This window comes from Falco punctatus (genome assembly GCF_963210335.1).
Source record: "Falco punctatus genome assembly, chromosome: 13".
NCBI lineage: Eukaryota > Metazoa > Chordata > Aves > Falconiformes > Falconidae > Falco > Falco punctatus.
In genome coordinates this window covers 20728892-20752078 of record NC_137593.1, presented here as the reverse complement: position 1 = coordinate 20752078, position 23187 = coordinate 20728892, and the positions used below count along the sequence as shown (strand labels likewise).

Below are 23187 nucleotides of genomic sequence, written 5' to 3'. Positions count from 1 at the left end.
AGACACACTTCAATTAAAACAGTATTTACAGGAAGCTAAGCAACATCCTGCAGTTAGTAAGGGCGGCTTCCACTCTGTCCGGTACTTAGACAGTCAGAAGCAAGCACAAAGGAGGAAGCCCAGGCACGGCGCTCGCCTGTCTGCAGGTCATTGCTCCTGTCTCACTTCTGTCCTCTTACTTCTTTGTACCAGCTCTTTTATAGGAAAAGCTTATGGGCAGCCCCAACATTATCACCCAAATGGAAGAGGACATGCTTCCTCCACTTTCATCTCCCCGTGCAATAGAGGCTTCATAGGGAGAGCTTTAAATGAATGTAACAGGTGTTTCCCTGGGTAGCAGATAAACAATTTTTTCAGTTTTACTTTATGGGAAAAGGTATCATTTCTATCAATACAACATACTAGATACATAGCACCTTATAAATGACCAACCTTTTAATTTTACTGTCAGGCCACTTGCTTTAAAGATCATCTCCCTCAAGGCTTAGGTTAAACGTGTTTATTTACACACTTCCTGAACATAGGTACATAGTAGCAGCAGACAGCACTGAAGCCTTCTGGATAAACTACAAAAAGGGTGGAACAGATACAACATAAATTTTCCCTGACTGTCCTGTTCTACTCCAGATTCAAAGAAGCGGACATGACACTGCAAGGATGGGAACAGGGGACTTGTTACAGGTTAAGCAAAAAAGATGAAGGTTTTGTAGCTAATGAATAATATAACCATCTTTGGAAGAAAGCAAGGAGAGTGGGGAAAAAAAGAGCCCAATAACACCATTTGTTTACATTAGAGAAACACCCACTGCTGCATACACTGTTAAGATACTGTCAGCGTTTCTATTATGATCCCATATTTCAAAAGCTTATAACTTGGCCATGAAAAGTCACTTTTAAAATTGAATCCAGAATATAGACTGAATTTAGCTGTATTCTGTATATTATTGTCACCAGGTCGACACTAAAAATATGTAATAAAAATAGATAAAAATAAAATAAAGAAAACCAAACAACTACGGCTAAATAAAAACTAGGTGTATTGATGACCTATCAATGCTAAAGGCATCTCAGGCTCAAGTCGCTCAGGTATCCTTTGTTCTATTTTCTTTAAAACAAAACAACAGATAAAAAAATACAATACATTTTAACCGGGTTTTTGGTTTGTTTGGGTTTTGGTTTGGTTTTTTAGATGTTACTGCAGCTTTCATTCAACAAGAAAAAATCTGAATAAGAAAATCATGCAAGAGCACTGCAGAGTACATTAAAACAAACATGAGGGATAAGCACTGAAACCACCTCTGCAGCACCTGCAAGACCTATTTGTTCCTTTGTGGAGACACAGAGCAGGAGCTGTTCGGTCAGGCGGGGGGCAAGGGGATCTAACTTGATAGATTCTGACCTTTCATGAAATCCCTCGAGTTTGCTCCCCCCAATCTGTTTTTCCTTCAAATATTTTTCCTTTCCAAGGCTTCTGAAGAGCAAAGGTTAATGAAGTAATCTATGACTGAATGCTAACATATGCAACGTATGTACAGAAAAATGCACATCCCATTTTTAACATTTCTCTGGAAACAACTATGGTCTCTTATAGCTGCAATTTTGAAAGAATGCAATTATAGTATAGAATTTCAGCTACCTTTGGGCTGAGGCCTCTGGAGACATACAAAGAATTAGTGTATTGTTGTGCGATACATTTGTGAAATCACGTTCCTCTAATATTCTCCTCTAAAGCTACAGTGCAATCCCTCTCAGCTAAAAATCATGTCTGTCTTTCCTTCTGCTTGTAAAAATATCTATTAACAGCCTAAAGGCTTATTTTCAGTTTCCAAAAATCAAAACCGTATGTCAGCTAAATCATCATTAACTAACACAACAAAAGAACTCTCGGCTGATCACAAAAAGCTTAAACTGGAAATCAAGCACTGCAGGTAACAGATGTGGTGGTGCTTGTCTACTGGAGAAGAGTGAATCCGAGATGAGGGTTCTCTACCAAAGTGCCTCTCACATACTGGCCAGCTCTGACCGCTAACTTTAGGTATCGGCTGAGAAAAAACACGAGGGAAGAGGTTGGACCAAAGTCAGTTGACCCACTCTAAATGACAGGCATATCTAAATGTGTAAAACTGCATCTTCCATCATGATCAGACATGACTTCTGGGGCGTTAAAATCAATGACCTTTTGTTTAAGGCAAAGAAGTGTATCCAGGGATTAAATTCACTGGCAGAAAGAAAATCCAGGTATTCTTGTCTGCACAACTGACTTGATGAACCTCTATCAGGAATACAATTGTCCCAGAGAAATCCGAGTCTAAGATGGCATAGGCTTGGCTTATTTATTGAACAAAATAAAGGTGACCAGGAACTTAGAGACCAGATATATTGATCAGAATAGCCTAAACTCCAACGATGGAAGCTGGAAATCCACTTCATAACCAAGTTATTCTTAATATCTGTTTTCATTCAGCTAAGTTTCAGCTCAGTGTTTTTTCAAGTCTTTATTGATAGCACTGATATTTATGCTATTTAACAGAAAAAGCCAATTGCAATTACTATAATTTTACTGATAAATCTTCAAGCCTGTTCCTTAACAAATTTTGAGTACATTGAATTGTAAGGTAACTTCGGAAATTTTGCTTTATCTTACAGAAAAACATGAGTATTAAAAGCAGTCAGCTGTCAAGAAGCAATTTGACTGCTAAAGATACCTTATCTGTTCATAAAGCCCCCAAAGAACAAAACCAATATCTAAGAAGAACCAGGAAGAAAAAAAAATAATAATTACACTTTCATCAAGCAATATCACTGATGACCATAACACTTTGCCATGCCAAAGGCCTGAAAGAAGTCAGGATAAAACTGGGATTCAGAGTAAGGGACATCTGCTGTACTTAGGCCAACGTGTGCACATCAGAGCTTTGCAAGGCACGGCTGCATCTGCTTGCCAGACATGAGGCAAGTCTTTTATTTTGCACCATTCCCTGCACATCAAGCCTTTGTAATTTCTCCAAATCTGTTCCAAATTCTTCCAAACTATCAAGCATTGCAAGTTAGGTGCTGAATTCAAACCTATATTATTGATGCAGATTCTGCCTACCAGTTTTAGCCAGACCCTGGTTTGGTCAGAGCTCCTCTTCACGTTGGAAGAGCAAGTTTACAAGCTTTAAGGAAACTTTTATTAAACCTGAAAGCTATGTTTGTTTAAGCCTGCAAATTTGTGACTAAACTCTAACATGTATCTTCTAAAGTGAAGTCTTCTACATTCTGTCGGAGTCCACAAGACTACCTGAAAGTTCAGTTCAGCTTTCTGAGCTGCAAGAGCATAAAACACTTGGGAATCCACTGCCCAAAACACCACGCTAGCAAGATTACCTTTTTGTCCACCATCCTCCAGTCACTCCTACAGTCTGAGTACAGCCTGATTCGTGCAGAACCCAAAGCTCTTCTTTTCATTTAAGTCTGTATTTTTCCATATAAACAAATAATACCTTTTACATTCATTTTTCATGACTTATCCTCCTCCATACTTGCATGAGGTACCAGATAACACCCTGAGCAGCTTAGTTAAACAATCCTCTACTTCATGTTCTATGTGGTAAAAGAGCCTTATCATACTTTCAAAAGTCATCTGCAAGAGACTGGCTGTATTAACGAGCAGCAGAGTCCCCTTCTTTCACTCGCCCCAATATGACACAATATAAGTATTATGTCAAAGTTTCTGTCTGCAGCCTCTTCTTTCACCTCTGACAATTATTTTACTAAAAGCAGCCTGGAAAATAACTCCCTGCTTTTTTCTAGCTTTTAAAAAAATTAATATAAAATGATGCACTGGCAAAATCCCTAAAAAGTAAGTATTTGTATGTACTTGTAAGACTCTTTGAAATTTTCATTCATATGAATCTCTACACTATTATATATGAAGCAAGGAACCACCGAAACATATTTTCTTCACTCTACCTTGGTAAAAATGAGAAGGGAAGGGTAGACAGGAAATTTACATATTGTAAGCAAAGCAAAAGAGCTTTGGGTTTTGTTTTGGTTTATGCAATAGACGTGTAGGTAGAATAATTATCAAATTATCAATATTTCCTGCTTGGTAAAGATTTAACTTAAAAAAGTTAGTCACAATGGCAACATTTGGTTTTTCTGTACAGTTGGTCCTGAACCACAGTACTGAATCGCCATAGTGTTACTGTGTTTTTTTTAAAAAAAAAAAAAAAAAAAAAAGGCATAGTTGCAATATATAGAATACTCACAGAAATACTATATGGGTCAGACTGCAATCCTTTTGCTCACATTTAGCAGTTACAGCTGCAGTGAACTGATGATGGTACTTGCAGAGTAAAATGCCTGGCAGCACAGCCTGGCCCAGCCGTAGGGGCCCTGGCAGGAGTGGTGCAGTGGGCACCCCATGTCAGCTGTGCACCGGGTGTGCCTGGGCTAAGCCTGTGCCTGCACCTCACGGGCCTCCAGGATGTGGAACTCAACACCCATAACAGAACACGTATGTTAGACCACAGTCCCCGCAAACCCTTTCTCCCCGCCCTGGCAGCACAAAGCACAGATGCACAATGATGCACCACTATCAGCAATGTCGGGAAATAAATTAAAAAAAACAACTGCCCCACCAACATCTCTTAACAAGCATTAAAACTACATTTACAATAAACGCAGTTGAATCCATTCGTGGAGAGAAAGCACCTTGAGTAGAAACAAGGTACTTCCCAGCACCACCAGTAAACAGCCCAGAGCACCTGCCAAACCTTTCACTTCTCTTTTACAGAATCTTCCAGAAAGAGATGAAGGATATTCTGCTGGCTGCCCCTAACCTGAGTAGGTGTTTCCCTGCTCCCTCTCAGTGTACCCTATAGCTAGGATGAATTTCCACGGGGGACGCCGCTCTGAGCGCATCCGTGCTCTCCCGAGACCTGTGCCGCTTGCCGAGCGCGGGCGGCCCCAGCCCCTGCTCCGCCCGGGCCGAGGCTGCCACCTAGCGGCGCCCCACGGAGGCGCACCCCGGCCGGCCGCCCGGGCGCGGCTCTCGGCAGGCAAACGTGCCCGGAAAGCTGAACAGCTCCGGACGGACACTTCCCTTTGCAACGCCTGTTTTTCCGTGGGATAGTTTCGTTGATAATTGCTTGAAGGGTTTTAAGCTTTTCCCCTAGAAAAGGGAAGAGAGGAATGGGAAGAAAGCTCAGAAGCCTCCACAGAACATCTCTTTCCTGTGTATCTATTCATTTAGAGACTGGCCTTCATAAAAAAAAAAGTGGGAAAACAAACTTCTGGGAACTTTACCTCCCCATCATGCAACAATTCCAAATATTTCAAACCACAGCCAGATAGCAGCGTTCCCACTCTGTGCCCTGCTGTGCTAAAAGCATCCCCAAAATCTACATTAAGCAGCCTCTTCTCGCATTTCTCCAATAATAATTGCTAATCTCTCAAAAGATTTGATTAGCATATATTGAATTTTATAATGCTTTGATTAAGGCAAACTATTTTTTTTTCTTTTAAAATTAGTAGTCAGAGCACTGACTGCAACACGAAGCAGTCTTACGGGAATGACACCTTCCTCAGCGTTGGTAGGATCAGCCACCCTTCAGGACTCCTACCTGTGTGCTCTCCAGAGCAGCCTCTGCAGTGGCATTACAACAGGGAGCACATGCTGCTCTCCTCACCTGTTGCATTCCCTGAACACACAGATTATGAAAGCTAGTTCTAATCACCACCTCGTACACTTGCACAAAACAAAACTCTTGATTAAATGATTACACAAATCTGTGATTTGCTTCTAAACCAAGCACAAACAACTCCAATCTCGATAAAGTTTGTTAAACCCACCTTTTGAGAGCTGCTAATCAGTCTGCCCCTGCCATTTACCAGCTGCAATTAATTTCCTGCACTGTGCAGCTGACAAGCAAATTAATTTACTCGTGGCACTTCCCTCCCTGCCATCAGATGCACCCGGGAGTCAGCTTCCTGTGCTGCCGGCGGGTGACTTGGGTGATGGGCTGCACAGCCGGAGCCAGGCAGAAGGCGAGCACCTGGGCCACCCGTGTTAGCCCAGGCGAGAGGAGGAGATCACTGGAAACAAAGCAGGACCATCACTGTGCTCCCAGCATTCAAAAGGGAGAAACTGAACTATCACTAATATTCTGGAAAGAATTTCTCCTCCACTAGAAAGAAGGGTGCAATACTGATTGTATTTGTGATTTTCTTCCCCGGTAGCTGCCAAACCCCGCTCTTCACCTCATTCTTGGAAGGCTGTTATTTACATAATTTTCCACAGGAATTAAGAGCAGGGGTTGTTTTGTTTGTTTGGGGTATTTTAAGTAAAAAAACAGCAGCATCTAACAGAAGGCACATCTTGACCCCAGCAAGAGAATGTCTTCCCCTCCGTACTCAGTATGGGAATTGAGCTTTCTCCCCATTTCAAATGATCAACAAAGTTACCAGGAAGGAGACCTCAAATTACCTTTGTGATCGGTTTTATTATTCCAGGCGACACTTTCTTAGTCACAAAACACTATAGGTTGCTCAGGTTTGATGTGCTGAGGTGAGAGGAAGAGCAGCTATACAGATAAAGAGATGTTTGCTCTGAAACAGCAGTCATCCAGGTTTCCAGAGCAGTCTCGTTATTAGCACAAGGAGCAAAGAGGATTTATTTAAAATTACCTGACAATTTGTTCTGAGGTTTGATCTTTTGTACTTCGGTTAAATCCTACTTATTTTAGGCCCATTTTAAGCTGATTCCACACAGTCTAAGAAGAGACTTTCATTCCCTTCATTTTACAGATTTTTGGATTACACTGTTCTTTTGTTTCTGTGTCTGGTGAACTGTCTCTCCTGAATAGCTTAAAGAAACCTGACAATAAGAGGAAATCTGCCATTAAATCACTCTAAATACACTTTTAAAAAAGTTGGTCCTCATAGCAGAAATTCCTTTTACAAAGGTTACTAGGAGACATCAATGTCTCCAGATGTATGAGGTATGTCAATGTTGTAGCAACTCTGCAGCATTAAAAGGCAATAGACCCTCTAGGTAAAATAGCTGAACTATTTCAAAATTCTTCTTTTGAGGTCACAATGCATTTGAGCAAACCCATAGCACTTGAGCACTAACTCAAGTAAACTTCTTGTTTTGTCACCGTTCCTATGAGCAAAGAGAACGGCAGGGACCTGGCTCTTGGGCCAGTGAGCCCCCGTCCTAGGCTGATCTCCACAGCGGAGTGTGGTCCCTTCTGCATAGCAGAGCGTGGGGGTCCTGCAGGGCTGCAACACAGCCACCCCCCCCTACCTCACAGCAGCAGAGCTGTTACAGGGGCATAGCACCCTCACGCCCTTTGCTTGGGCACCCTTTCTCACCAGGAGCATGACAGCCCAGTGGGGTGCTGGCAAGGGGCAACTTAATCACACCAATCCCTTACTAGGGAAGAATTTGCCAAGGAAACCAAGTCGAACTGAATCGGAGGAGCCTGCCCTGAGAATCAGGTGTAGATCTGACACTGCCTTCCCTTGCACACGTTGCCTCCTCCACCGTGCATTCAAATGTAATCCCTCCTTGCCTTGTGCAGAACTGGAAGGTCAGCCTCCCATTCCAGTCTAGCTCATATATTTAGATCTCAGTTCCTTTGCCCCTCATTCCCTCTTTCCCCATCTTTAAAACAGAGACAGCAACGCTCCCTTCAAGGAAGACCTGAAGTTTACAAAGTGCTTCAGGAGGCTCAGACAGCAAGATTACAAAGGACAAAATTTTATTGTCCTTGTATTCATTTGATCTCTGTGTACATTTGCCATGCTTGAAGAGACAGAATACCTCCCATGCAAAAAGTTATTTGGGGAGGCCAGGATGACGTAGGATTTTAGTTAAAACATCTGTGAAAATGTTCCACTCCAGGAAAAGCTTTGGTGCATCAGCCACCGCAGAAGGAATGAACAGCTGGATGAAGGGCAGCACTGTTACAGGGCATCTAATTAAAAATAAAACCTTGAAAAACAGACTCTTATTACTGGTCTTGCTACCATAGGAGATGGGTCATTCCAACAGCATTGCCAAGGCAGACGAGGTTCTGTTTGTTTCTCATACAAAAGACATTCAGCACAAGATAGTACTATGAGAAGAGCCTTAGAGACCTTCACTTCAGTATTTGTGTGATATTCATTGAGTATTTTGCCACTGTTGCCATCTGTGCCAGCCTTCTAAAGCTATTACCCGGTCACAAAATCAGTTCTGCAAAAGACCAGCTCAGTCTTCATCATAAAACATTTCATCAGCTGAATATTTCAAGGTTTTCATTGCCATCATAAGGAAGCATTAATGGTGATAAAATAATCAGTCAGCAAAAATTCTATTACTTCTCCCTTAGCAAATGTGATCATTACATCCTCACTCAAAATTTTCTCATTTCCTGAGGGATCAGAACAACTATTAGCTAAAAAGCACAGAGAAAGTACAACTGACACCCATTAAATGCATAATCCCATTGCCATAGAGAAACCCCACTGAAATTGCTCCCTGAATATCTGTTTCAGGTAGGTGGTTCAAAGTGTTCTTGCTTTTATTCAGATTAAGAACAAAAAACGTAGCAGAGAAAGATGTAGCTGTATAGCACAACCCTTCTCTTCTGCTTTCTCTTGTATTTTGTCTTTCTGTGCGTTGAAAATTCATTCTTTTAACTGGATTAGTTAGTTAAAATGCACAGTATTCTTTTTAAATGGCTCTCCATATTTCTCTCTATGGATTACTTTGACGCACAGCATGTCTATTCTTTTAAACAGGTTCACTCTCTTCACAGGTGTTCATTAAAGTGCGCTCAACTCTAATCCCCTTAGCGCTGAAGTATGCGGCTTTTAGAAAGGACCAGTGCTAAACCAGCATCGCTGAACTCTTCAATGCTGTAAAATGCAGACTTTCAAAAAGGAGAATTTCTTCAATGTTTTCAAGACCACACACGCTCATCCTGAAAGAAATACTGACCTACTTAGTTAGCCTGTTTTTAAGATGGCATTTTATCTTTGAAGTTCACAGAGGAGAAACAGCCACGCCAGAATACAGTCAATTTGTGTATTTCTAGTTGGTGAGAGCACACATTGGAAAACCCACCATCCTATAAATAATAGAAGTGATTCTCTCAGCAGCTTGTTTACTGAAAAACTGACTTCATGGAGGAGAAAGGTTGAATAAACAACCAGCTTTTTAGATGCTTTCCTTACTACCCTTTGCAAAACATTCATGCAGCACTTTAAGAACATACTTTCTCATTCACTACCCTTCTGAAATTGTCCTAGATTTGGTCCAAATTAAGTAGCATTAGGCTAGGTCCACATCAGCAAGTATTTTGACACAACAGTAATGGATCAGTAGGTGAAAGTGGCTGGTGCTCAACCTCCTGATATCTGCACAATATGTATTTTAGATTTACTTCCCATTAGATCTGGCCTGGCCCGTGGGCTAAATGTTCTCAGTGCACACCTGGACTGATGCTTTCACCTCTTGGATCTCCTTCTGAGGAGCAACAGACAAATTACATTCTGGCCGTTTTCCTCATGGTCGGGCTGCCAACAGTTAGCTGGAGATTTCGGGCTCAAGAGATGAGCTCAGCCTGATGGGCTGTATTGCCCTACCAATAAGGGCTTCAAAACTTTCAGGTGCAGGGAAAAACTGAGGCCTCGACCGTGAGCTCAGTCAGTGACTGTACAGTGACTGTACCTTCCCCAAACAGCTATTATCAAAGGCCCCCACAGCCAGTAAACAAGAATCATCTCTTTCCCAGTTGATACTGCGATACAGGCATCTTTATTGACAAAAATTGGTGAAAAAATGACAACATTTTTGAAATTTTTCCTTTTTTCATGACTGTTTGAACACCTCCTGCAAGTGCCAGTTTGCTCAGGCTGGCAACCTGAAACACAGCAGGAGGCACCTGCTATATGTGTCAGTGCAGTTTTGCACAGCAAATTCATTTTATAATTCAATAAACATTCATAGATTTTAGTGAAGTGCATTCCCTGTAGACAGCAGCAGAAGGCATCCATCACCAGCTTTCAGAATAACCCTTTGTAGTGCACAGGCAATGCTGGATCCCTTTAAAACTGAATTTGTCTCATTTCAACTTCTTGCACCCTTCTTTGAAGATTTCAAAGTACTTAGAAAACATTAAATATATTTATTTTATTTGAAAGAAGTATTAAAATCCACTTTACCAATGGAGAGATGAAAGCAGAGGGGCTACTAAATGCAGCAAGTTGTTGATTTGGGGGGGGCGGGGAGAAAAGAAAAAAAAAGTAAGAATCCCCATTCATATCCCATAACTTTATTCAGGCAGTGCTGTCCTAAACACATGGGATTCAGGCTAGGAAAAAGAGTAGTAAACCAAAAAGAGAACCCGAGTGTCCACTGCCATTACCTAGCATTCTGCACTGGAACAGGGGATAGGAACACAACTCTCTGCTCAAAGGATGCTTATGTATTTTGTATGAAACCACACTTCACTAACGTGACTGGACAATCCTTGGACCACAGTTCTCACTTGCCCTGCCCAGGCAGGAACCTGCTTCAACCCTATGCTAAAGGCATCTTACTGCTGACTTGCTCTTTCTGAGTGAGCAATAACTGAAGAAAAGGACTCGGTACTTGGGCTAACATTGCTGCAACCCCTGACCTACCTAGCAGTAGAGATACTAAGGGCTTGAATCTTCAAACATGATTTTTTCTTGGTGTGGTCACTGGTACAAGTAAAATAAAATCATGAAAGTGATGCTGATGCAAACATACTTTGGACGACATAAAGGAAATTCAGACATATGAACAATTCCTGTTGGAATAACCCTATTGATGACACCTGGCTTTTCACTGTGACTTTGTGCAACTCCAGCAAACTTTTCTATGCATCTATTGAACTAGAATCATGGTTTATTCTGCACTGCATTTCATCTTTTACATATGTGTAAAATATATGCGGACAACTGCTGTAAGGTGCTGCAAAATTCACACGTGAACTGGAATTCCCAATTCAATTAAGATGCTAAAGATTTTGCTGTCTTGTTGCATTCCCAAAATAGGAGACCAGAAGGTCAATTTCTTCTAAGTATTATGTAATACTATAGGCCAAGAAAAGGTTAATAACTTGGTTTTGAAGCAGAGTATTGCGCTCTGATATTTCATGAAAAACAAGCAAATGACATTTCTTAAATCCGTGTATTTCATTGATATTTTGATGAACTGACTTAACCCTATACTGAATCATGACTCCTGAACTTTAATTGCATAAAGCAACAGACCATTTTCTTCCTAACCAGTTAGCTTCCCAAAGCAAACTTCCATCTGCCTGTCAGTCCTCTCAATAAACTCAGAGAAAGTGCATTTCTTGCCATTGGCCTCCATTTTTTTCATACACTGAAAAACTACAAATTCCATAAGACAATGTCTATGAGATGAAAATATAATTGTCAACAAATTGACTTTTAATTAAATCAGATTAACTTCAAAATAAGAGAGATAACAAACTACCACAACTTTTATGAAAACAACCCAAGGCAAATATTTCCTTTTACTCCTGACAGAAATGTATCCAAATAACATACAGAGAAAATACTGATTTTTTTTAAAAGATAGCTTTCCAACATAAAGTGCACAACTGTACCTACTAGCCTATAGCTTTCATAATAAGAATGCAGCAGGAGGTTTTGTTGTATTAATTGTCCTAACAAGGTCTGCTTTTGTTCTGTACCACTCAATAGTGTTTCTGCTTTTGTCTATTTAACCTGATTACTGAAATAAAAGTGTGAAACTATCATTCCAACAGGGAAAGAAGTATAATATTAAAATGTCTGTTCCACAAGACTGCGAGTTCACAGAGCTCAGTCATGAATTTCCTTCCCAATTTTGCAGGCTGCAGAAGTGCAGAAACATATTAGGATTCTTGATGTTAAGCCAAAATCCCTGATCCAGAAAAAATAATGTTTGAGCGGCTCTTCACTGCATCAAGGTTCACATCTTTTCTGACTTAAAAACATGCATGTTGGTTTTGCTTCTTAGAAATAGTACTCATTCTATTTAAAGTGATGCAGCTTTTAATTGGAAAAGTAGGAAGGAAGAAGATCTCTCCATAAGGATACAGGTTAAAAAAAAAAAAAAAAAAAATCACTGGTATAGAAGAAAAATACCCAAAATCATAGATATTGATAGGCCTTTAATTTCTAAAGGACATTGAGCCAAAGTCTTGCCTGTCTAAAATAATAAGCATGGATCTATTATCAATGTGCCAATAACACATTCTCCAGATAAATGTGTTACAAATTACAAGAAGCATTCAAGTCACTGAAGGCTTTATTTATTTTTTGCACCAATTACTTCTAAAACCAAAGTTTATCTAGATTTTGTTTCTCATCTCATTAACACAGGGTTATTAAATCATAGTAACCTGTGCTGGTATTTAACGTATGTAAGATGACAGAAACGCGCAAGCTTAAGCAAGACAAAATACCAAGACTATGTCCTTTCACCTGGAGTTTTTTGCTGTAGGTACTCCTTGAAATTATATAACTTTTTACTATTTCACTGCACAGCAAAATAAACCATATCTCCACTGCCCACAAAAATTAAATCAATTTACCTTTATGCTCTATTGAAACAGAAAATATCAACTTGAAAATATCTAAGAAATCAAAAGCTGTGGATTCTGATGGCCTGCATAATCACAAGCATTATTTTTAGAACCACAGGCAACAGAAATAAAAGTAACTTTACACATACTTGTTCAGTAGTTAAACTCTAAATTCTAACTATTGACTGATCATTTCCTGTTTAGCAATGGAGGTGGAAAAAAATAAGAAGTCTTTAGTAGGACCAGATAAAAATATTATACATTTTATTCACAGAGTGAGTGCAAGTCTTGTAGAGTGCTCAGATTCCATATGCACCTTCAAATTAAGAGCTAGATTAGACTTCAACAGGGTTTTGACTCTGTAAGGTCCTTCCTTCAGAACACGAAGTTTACTGATGATACTAAGGTATGATCTCATGCCCATTCATCAAAGACAACATCTGCAGAGGTCTTTGATTAGATCTCAGTGTAAGCCAATATTTTAGTCTACAGATTAATTTATGAGCATATTTTGTCTAAACAGAGGGAAACCAGGTGTTTTGTGTGTTCAGATAACACAGTCAACCGGGAGTGATCTCCTTACCAAACCTGTATCTATTGGATAAAATAAGGGTAACATACACATCGCCATTGTGACTATTGATTTGGTTAGATGAAAAGTCCCCTTACTAAGGAATTTTTAGATTCCTTCTACAGTTCACCACAGTCAGGTGTGTCACCAGAGTCTGCAGTTCTTGACAAGCCTTCAGCACAACATAGAGAGCAGAGTTAAGAGAAAGCATCCTTTGCAAAGCAGCACCTTTGTTCCATGCTGGCTTGGTGCTGCTCCCCAGCAAAGAACCAAACTCCGACATCTCACTAAGTTTGCCTAGGACACCCTTCCAAACATTTCATGAATTCTTATGGAGGAAATTTACCTTTTCACAGTCGTGTAACAAAATCAGACCAGTCAATGTTAGGCAGATGCGGTTATAGCTTGCCTAAGAAAAGAGAATTCCCTGCAGTCCATATTCACTCGACGGTATGCCCTTATCCTCCCCTTTTGCCCATACTTTTCCCCATGGGCTGCAAAAGGTTACTAGGTTACATTGACTGTAAGACAAGATATTCCTGATACACACCTTCCACAGTTTCTGCATTGTTTGTGCTTCTCCACACTTCTGACACATGACGAAACAAGTGGAGTCCTTGGACTCCATTCCATGGAAAGATAATGGTTTCAAGAGGCAGCAAAAGAGCCTGGAACTAATCTGAAGCCGGATAGCCTCAGATTTTCTACGGATCGCTTTTCTAATTACAGCAGAAGTAAATATTTTCCTCCTGGCACTTTCCCACCAAACACTCACTGAGACACACAGAACTGCTAATTCCACATACTCTCTCATCCCTGAAATGAGAAAGAAAATTATCATATATCCTACTTAGGATAAGCCAGGCCTTTGCTCCTTCTGATAGGACAAGTAGCTTTGCTCATTAGCTTCCCCAATTCTAAAGAATCATCGAAATTTTTTATGCAAAAACATTTGCTCCCCATACTACCTCCAAAGCCAGCAATGACAGTAGCTTTGCCACCTGGCACATGCAGTACCAGTAGGGTCAGAGGGTCCTTCGTGTTCTCTGTCTGAGCTGAACTGAGCTGCTTGGAGAATCAGATTCACGCTCCAGCACCTGAATGCAAGCAATTGGGAAACTTATTCTACAAGACAGGGAAGAATAAGAGTTAGGCTGATGAGCAGTGCCAAATTCAGCCAGGCCATGCAAATTCAAAAAAAAAAAGCTGACTGTGTGTGTGGGAAACCAGGACAGAGGGAAAATATTAGTCAACTCATTTCAGCAGAACATTTGTGCTGTTTTGGTACAGATACTCTATACTCCCTGCAGCTGCTCAGACATGCTCTCCCAGAGCTCTGGTTCTGCATGTTACTTACCCGACAAGTCCAAACTCCTCAGGCTCCCTCCAGTAAAAGGACCAGCCTTAGCAACCTCTGCTGTCTTCTGCTTTTCCAGCTGTCAGTCAGCAGCAGGAATTCCCTCCCTACATAGCTCTGTGGACTGGGATTTTGCACCTGGCTGACTCCCAGGAGCACCCGTGTAAGCAGGGAGGAAAACAGCAGGAAGCAGCTCTTCCCTGGGGATTCTTCTCTCAAAGATACAGGCATTTTTGAATTACATATATCTTTATGCCATCAGAGCCTGCAGGGCAAAACCTGAAATTATCAGAAAGCAATTTCTCCATTCCTTACGTAGCCAGGAGCCAGAAATACACTAGCTCCACACCAATCTTCTGCTTCATTTGAACCAAGCTGCAGTTTGATCAGCTCTGTTCTTTTAAAAGGAGAGGTTTGCTGGTTTTAATCTGTTCCAGCCAACAAACGAACTGAAAACAAACATATCTGTTTCTAGATCTGCAGGTTTCCTTAACTTGTCCTAAAAATTAACCCACACTCTTTTTTCCCCCTCTACCAGACAGGATCCCACACATGTTTATGGTCTCACCTAAGATCTCTAATCTCTTTAATTTACCTGACCTCTAACTTCTAATACCTGACCTCACACACCTAACATCCCAGATTAGAAAAACATTACTCCTCCAACTAACACCCCTGCAAAATCCCGAATTTTAAAGTGTTAGAATTGGCACTGGGTAAGGAGTTTCTATGACCATTTTAGCTACTTCTTTTATCATTTTGCTTAAAAAGCAGAAAAAAAGGGGAAAAACCAAACAACATTACCAGTTACAGAGGATGTGTCCTTTCCATTAAAACCATATAGAATTTTGTCTGTAAGGGAAATTTTAAACACTATCCTAATTCCATATGTAGGCCTTCTAGTGAGAGCCATAAATCTGGCTGATTTAATCAAAATAATTGCTCATCCTTATTGTTTGGCTTGCTAGAGCCCACTTGCATGTGGAGCAAGTCCTCAGATATTCTTTGATATGCCACTGCAAAGACTGCTAGTAAAAGGGAGAAAATAGAATCTTTACACCTGCAGGAAGTAATCTGCTTGATGTATAGCAATGACTTAAGTCAACCATTAGGGAAAGCTTTACAGTGGCAAGGATAATGAACAGAACACCAAGAGATCGTGATGTCTCTGTCCTTGGAGGTTATTCATTACATCTTAGGCAGGGATGGGTTGCCACTGCCAATCATACTTCCTAAATTCTGTGTATCTGTATTTAGATACAGAAGTCACGCTATTACCGCAATTTATCTAGTAGGTATTACGGGGTATCACCAAGTATGATATGAAGCATCATCAGATTAATTAATACATGATAATTCAGTAGTACTGAGAAGTCATGGGAGAAGTACACTGATGGGTTATAATGAGGACAAGGCAAATGCACCCTCGTGTACGGTTCATCACTCCACTAAACTCAGCTTGATTTCTCCCTGGGTCTCTAAATGCCCTCTGGCCCAACAGCCGGGTAGGGGAACAGTGAATCTGAGGCTATGTGCTATTTATGGCTACTATTTAATAATTTTTTCTCAATTTTATTCTTAACTTCTTTATTCATATCAATTTATAGCCATCAACATAGTAGCAACAGTAAAACACTTGGACCAAACTGCATCACCTCCTGCAGAGGGCATCGCAGAGACGTAAGAGAAAACAGAGTAGTTTGGTCTTTGAATGGGACAGGTTTTCTGCTAGAACGGCTTAACTTCTGATTCCTCTGGAGCCCCATCTCTCTGCTGTTCTCTGCCCCGATGAAAACAATTGCTCTCCCACAGGAATTTTAATCTCTGGCAACATTTGCAAGAATGATGTGACATTTTGCTTTTCTTTTTGCTTACTTCTATTTAAAAAATAAAAAATAATAATAAAAAAGAAAAATCTCTTCTTGGTATGGCTCACACCTGCCAGTCACATTCTAGCAACTGATTGAGACTGGCAGGAAGATTTAGCTTTTGCTAGTCATTCAGAGATGAATTGCCATCAAGTAGAAGGCAAAAATCAAGTATAAATAGGAAAATGTCTCAGTCTCAACAAATATATCCCCTGAAATGCCTCCATCAAACTGTTACCACCTTTGCAAGTCAAATAAGCATGACTCAAATTCCAGCGATGACTGTCTGCTGCAACATGCAGAATACATGACTCCAGCATTTCCCAGAATTACCCCATCACTGAACACTAGAGAGCAGCCTCTCTCCAGCATATTAAGAACTGCACAGTGTTTTTCCCTCTGCTTTCAGAAGGCAAGAGAAAGTTGACCCCTATTCTGAGAATTCAGTGCACTCCACAGAGAAAACATATTCAGATGTCTGATCAGGCTGCATCGAACCATAAATCTGCTAGACAGCATAATCAGGGCATTTCTTATGGATACCAGCTGCTGATAGTCTGCATCCAGCCTTCAGAGTCACACATTTTTATTGCGGACTTTATCCTCTCATCTGGGTTATTTGTATTACTGCAGAAAAACAGACATGGCTCCAAAGGGAACTTGAAATTGGTAACGGAAATGCTCATGTCCGTTTACAGTCTGCAACCTCCGTTTCAAAGGGTTAAATAATATAATGAGTTTACAGCGACACTGGGAAGTAGACCAAAATGTCTTTAGTACTAGCTCTTTTCAGTACTGTGTGCATTAAGCCCACATAGCTTGGATCTTTAGAGCGCTTAGGCTATGCATTGAAATAGCAGTGCTGGAATCTAAAATTAGTTTTCTACCTGCAGAATCTATTCATCAGGACTGGCAGATACGTAACATTTCTTCCACAACCCCCACCAGTGCTTGGGCACGTCTCTGACAAGGCCTTTTATAAGACTAGGGGAGACTGTTGTATCGAACTTCAGCAGAGATAGCAGAAAAAGATACTTGTTAGTGCTGCTCGTAACAGCAAGTCTGTGACACAAAACCTGTCTGCTGAGCAATGAGCATGGTTTTCAGCTCATTCGCTAGAGTTTTGAGTCACCAGGGTGAAACGCCACCAGTTCCACTGCTAAAAATCTACTGGCAGCTTCATTCCATTTGGAGTAACTTTAGTAAATATCATTCGGTTCAAGACACAACTTTAAAAGATAAAGAAGGGAAAGATATGTCCCCTACTTGTCATAATACAGAGATGTTCTATCCCCAGGTGACAATTTTTTTTAATATATCTGATATGAAAGCCTATCAAAGTAAGATATATAATTTAAAGCAGTACTTGCTACAATGCTTCACACTTCAGCACTTTAAGTCCCAGTATCGATAAGAATACTTACTGACTTTCAAATCATGATCACTGTACACATTTCATCACCATGACTATCAGATAACCTACATTCAGGCAGCAGCAAAGATCGAAGCAAAGATTTTCAACAGAAAAACCACAGGCCTTTATCACTTCAGTTCAAAAGAGGGTTATCAGATATAGACTTATTAGTGCTATTACTCTCTTTGGAGTTAGACAGCAACAGTAATTCCTTGGACCTCTGCCCTCGCATCACATCATTATTTCTATTTGTCCTCTTGTTCTGAATTGAAATGTTCAGCACAGGGCAGTGTATTTTTGCCGAGTGCCTATATGTTGCCTAGCACAGGAGCCTCAGGGGGGCCTGAATCCAGCTGCAACACAAATCCTTAATTGTTTGTTTGATAGAAAGAAATCACTAGCTAGTCCTACTGCACTAGCTTTTCAGGACATATTTCAGGTTACCTTATAATCATCTGTGTTTAAGACTTTTTACTCCAAATGTTTATTAAAAATTATTAACGTGAACAGCACTACAACATGAGCGGCTAAGTCATACAGCAAGGCCAGATTTTCCCAGTTTGCAAAGACGTGTACCAAACCACACAGGAGTCCTTATAGACTGCACCCAATTGCCTTGTTTGCCAATAACAGCTCACTTCAAATAAGTAGCGTTATCTCTTGAAAATAAATACAGCTAGTCTCTGTTTTGTGATCCAGCTCCTTTCTTCTCCAGAAGACAATTCCTGTTAAACCCATCTTACTCCAGGGGAGCATCAGCTGGAAAGCGTGGAACCAGAACCAGCCCCGGCAAGGTCCCTACCCACAGCCAGCCAGAGGAGGAACCACTCACTACATGTTAAGCACGGATGGCACAAGCGCATATGAAGATGCCAAAAAAACCTATGAGGCAAAAGAGGTGTCGGAGGTTCATAACTGAAGACAGGAAACACAAATACTGAAAGATTTACTGATGGATAAAGCCTGTGGGAAGCCAAGACCAGAACCAAAGCATTCTAGACACCCAATCACAAGACCTTTGATCCCCTCAATATTATTGAGCCAGTAATATTGATAATTTTTAACACTCCTTTTCTTGCCTGAAATACCTAAAAGTAAGAAGACACACTGCACACCCCAAGGAGCAGCATTCTTCACTTCAAAGTTCCTGGAATCTTCCTGGTAATGAACTAAAGAAAATCAACTCATCCACATTTTTATTGTTCCACCATACAAAGAAAGACTAGAAGGCAGAAAATGTCTAATTTACATAAATTTAGCTCTACAGTAATTACTGTATGTGAAGAAACATTTACTAGAGTGTAAATATGAAGAGTTGTAGCTATTTGGTTTGAACTATGGAAACAGAAGATAAAAATGGGGTACAATGAAAAAAAATAAACTGAGGTTTAATAAAATAAGTTTTGTCTCAATTATTTACTCATTGAAACAGTGATGTTAAACATTCTCAGATTAGTCAAGTTTCAAATTCAAATAGAAACTTCAAATTAATTCTACAATTGTAAAACACAAAGCACCCAATAAATTTGGGAAGACCACTGTAAGTCCTCTTGTGGCAAATGAAGATAGTAGAAAATAGTTGCTTGTTTTTAAAGTATTGTGAGGTGGGGGTTGGGTTTTTTTGGTGGGTGGTGGTAGGGGGTTGTTTTGTTTTGTTTGGGTTTTTTAATGTAAACAAAAGATGATGTTAGTTTTGTCGTTTTCTTTCTCTTCCTGCTCAACACTTGATGCTGGATAGCAGAAACTCTGAACCAGAACATCACTAATCCAAAGTCTTATTTACTTAAATTGCAATGGCTTTTAAAATATCTCTGCTAGTGCTGATCAAAAAAGACTGTACACAGTGGTTTCCCCAATGAACAATGCAGATTTGAGTATGTTAAAATATCCCACAAGAGATGTCTTTTCGTACTTACAAGACTGAACCGTGTCACTTTTTACGTTTGTAAGAAAATAACCATAGCAAGCTTATCAAATATCCTGATAAGGATGAAACAAAGAATGTCTGACTATTTCTTTTTGTAAACATTTATTTTGCTTTCTTTCAGGATGAAACCAGTAGATAGAAACGTGACTTCTCAGCAACAACTTTGCTAGATTCTACTGAATTTATGAGGAGTCTTTCGTTAGTTTAAATGAGCTCTAGACCAGCCATAAGTTTATTTTGGTAGTCTTTAGGACCTTCATCACTGTAGGCTCCTTCAGTAGACAGAAGAGAAAAATACGCATATGCAGAAAATTATTCAGTTGTCCTTGTGCCTGAATGGAAATCTTGCCTTGTTCTTATCAACCAGGAAAAGCCTGGACAGATTTTCCTCATACTTTAAGGTGCCTCTCAGTGCCTAAACTTAGATGGGATCTCACCTATTGCCATATTCCTAGTGCAGTTAAAAGCATCAGTCGCTGTGTTCTGCAGATTGCGTTTTTTTAATCCATCAATATCTGAAATCTGTACACCAGGGCAACAACACAGAAGTAAAAAATATGTCATCTTATCAGATGAAAAGGAACACAGGTCAACCAGATACCATTTATAGAGAGTAAGCATCAAAAGTGACAACCAAAGCCAAGGCTCCTGGGGGAGGGAATGCTGGTTTGTCCTATAATTAAATTTGCCCTCCCTTTGCCAAGCTCCCTAATCCTGTTTTGAGTGGGAGTCATTTTCCGACAGGGAAAATAATATATATGGAATCAAACAAGTTGCTTCAGGCAGAGCAGAGCAGGAGGGAAGGGTGGGAAGCACACTCCTCAAATAGTTTCCACTCCTGCTTTCTGCCTGCTGACCACAAGCTGTTGCAATGTGAACTGCATAACAGGTTACAAGGACCTGCTCAACCAACCAGCCATCCTGCCATGGCCTCCTTGCTGCCCAGCTGGTTTCCAGTGAAGAGCATTTCAGGGAAGCAGCAAACAAGGCAGCCTGATAGTTTAGATGCTCTGTTGTTTGACCCCAAATAGCCTCATCCTTCACAAAAAGAGGGACACGAGAGTCTTTGATGCAAGTGTATAACCAAGGCCCCTGAAGCCCCTACAGGTTTTCAGACATCTCAGGATTAGGCTTCAGGACTGAACACCTATTCGCAGCGTTTACCTTGCCATGGACTCCCTCTGTGGTTTTGAAGAGCCTTGTCTCCATTGCCCAGCCAAGTCACAACACTGACAGAATTTCCCTACTCCAAAGAGTTGATATAGAACACAGATACCATAAATCCTGCATGATTCTCTAGTCAGAGAAACACATTAACACTAAAATACGCCAGCTTTCCGGATAAGCCCAATTAAAAGCTCAGTAGCTTATAATAAATAATGAAAACCCAAAATTGGAGTTTAAAACTTTCTCCTCTAAGTCTGAGCACATGTGCAGGTTTGGTTTTGGCCATTGTCTTCAGTAAAGCTTGTCTTTGCTAGCTAAGCACAAAATGTAACACAGCTGTTTGTTAAGATGAGGTTAGGCTGTTCCTCTGCTTTGCTCAAGGGGAAGCTTCAACAGGGATTCCTGTTCTGACACTGAAAAACACTGACCATTAGCTATTTCCAACCAATTCTATGGAAGTGTAACTACTTACACTGAAATTCTGCTGCAGGAGCACTTAATCTAGAAACACCTTGCTGAACTGGGGACTGTTTGGAGCTTTTCCTTGAGTCACAATATTTTGCAGGTCCTTTTGAGACGGCTAAGGCTCCTGTCTACTGTTTAACTGAAAATCAGATGACTTGGATGATGAGGTAAATGCAGAAAGACCCAGTTCAGAATGTCTTTCCAATATTAACCATCTAAAAAGAAAACAAGCTGGGTCCTTGCTTCATGCATGAGTTGTTCTCACTGCTGTTTATTGGGTAACATTTGGTTTAAGAGTTATTTGGCACTTTTCCAGTACAGCTGACAGCTAAATAATATATAATCTGGTTTTCAGCAAAGCAATTACTAAGTAAACCTGAATACACTGAAGGAGTAAACGACAGGTTACAACACCTAGAACAAGATGCCACACCTGAAAAAGCTAATATTACCTGAATAACTATTATCTGTAATCACCAGAATATGCAGAAATTATTGCTTTACTTAGTGGAAGATAAGCCACCTGCTTTTAAGAATACATGCTAGGTACTTTTTTAATGCTCTTCCCCCCTCACATACACTTAAGAGATTCCATAATTATTCCAGTAGCACATTACTGGAAATTATGCATGAACCTCAAGTTTCAGGGCCAGATTGTTCATAGAGACAATGTACTCTTAATTAAGCTACTCACCTCTCTTGAAAAGCGAAGTAGAGAATCTGATCCCATGTCAGAGCTCATAATTAGGACTCTACAAATACTATATATTTAGATAATAAAAGAAGGTAATCTAAACTGAAACGTGTTCCATCTTTACACTGAAATGAACCCTCCGATCCCTCACTCTCAGCAAAATATTTTTGAGGGTCAAGCAAAATTGTGTTTTTAAGTCTAAATTCAAAACTTCATGTCCTGTCCAGCTAGAGAAATAGGAGATTAAAATGTAAATTATTTAATTGAAGAATTTCTATTTTCTCCCCCACAATTGGTTGAAAAAAAAAACATTTTAAACATTTCAATTAATTTAATCCATATGTTCTGGAGGAAATGTATTTTTTAAGAATTTTCCCACCACTGAATCAGAAATTTGTTAGCAGTTGTTACTATCGTGTATTATTTATCATACTTACCATAAGAACAATAAAGCCACCAAGGTTTGTCTTTGAACTACCCTCTCTACTTTGAATTTCACAGTAGCAGTATTGAAAACAAGTAATAATCATAGAATGGGTTGGGTTGGCAGGGACCTTCAAGATCATCCATTCCCAGCCCCCCTGCCATGGGCAGGGACACCTTCCACCAGACCAGGTTGCTCCCAGCCCCGTCCAGCCTGGCCTTGGGCACTGCCAGGGATGGGGCACCCACAGCTGCTCTGGGCAGCCTGGGCCAGTGTCTCACCACCCTCACAGGAAAGAATTTCTCCCTAATATCTGATCTAAATCTGCCCTCTTCCAGCCTCCAGCCATTCCCCCTGTCCCATCACTCCATGCCCTTGTCAGAAGTCCCTCCCCAGCTTTCCTGCGGGCCCCTTTAGGCACTGGGAGGCTGCCATAAGGTCTCCCCGGAGCCTTCTCTTCTCCAGGCTGAACAGCCCCGACTCTCTCAGCCTGTCTTCCTAGGAGAGGTGCTCCAGCCTCTGACCATCTTCGTGGCCTCCTCTGGACTCGCTCCAACAGGCCCATGTCCTTGTTACGTTGGGGGCCCCAGAGCTGAAGGCATCACTGCAGGGGGGGGTCTCACGAGAGCAGAGTAGAGGGGGAGAATCCCCTCCCTCGACCTGCTGGCCACGCTTCTTGTGATGCAGCCCAGGATACG

The 23187-nt window shown here is 40.7% G+C and overlaps 1 long non-coding RNA gene across 1 annotated transcript in view; it reads right to left on the bottom strand.

Annotated features, from left to right (window-relative positions):
• Window positions 1–4205: 4205 nt before the first annotated feature.
• Window positions 4206–23187, bottom strand: part of LOC308072352 — a 272072-nt gene continuing 253090 nt past the window's right edge. Inside the window, exon 2 of the long non-coding RNA XR_013931640.1 lies at window positions 4206–23093. This is a non-coding gene — a long non-coding RNA (uncharacterized lncRNA). The remainder of the gene's footprint in view (window positions 23094–23187) is intronic.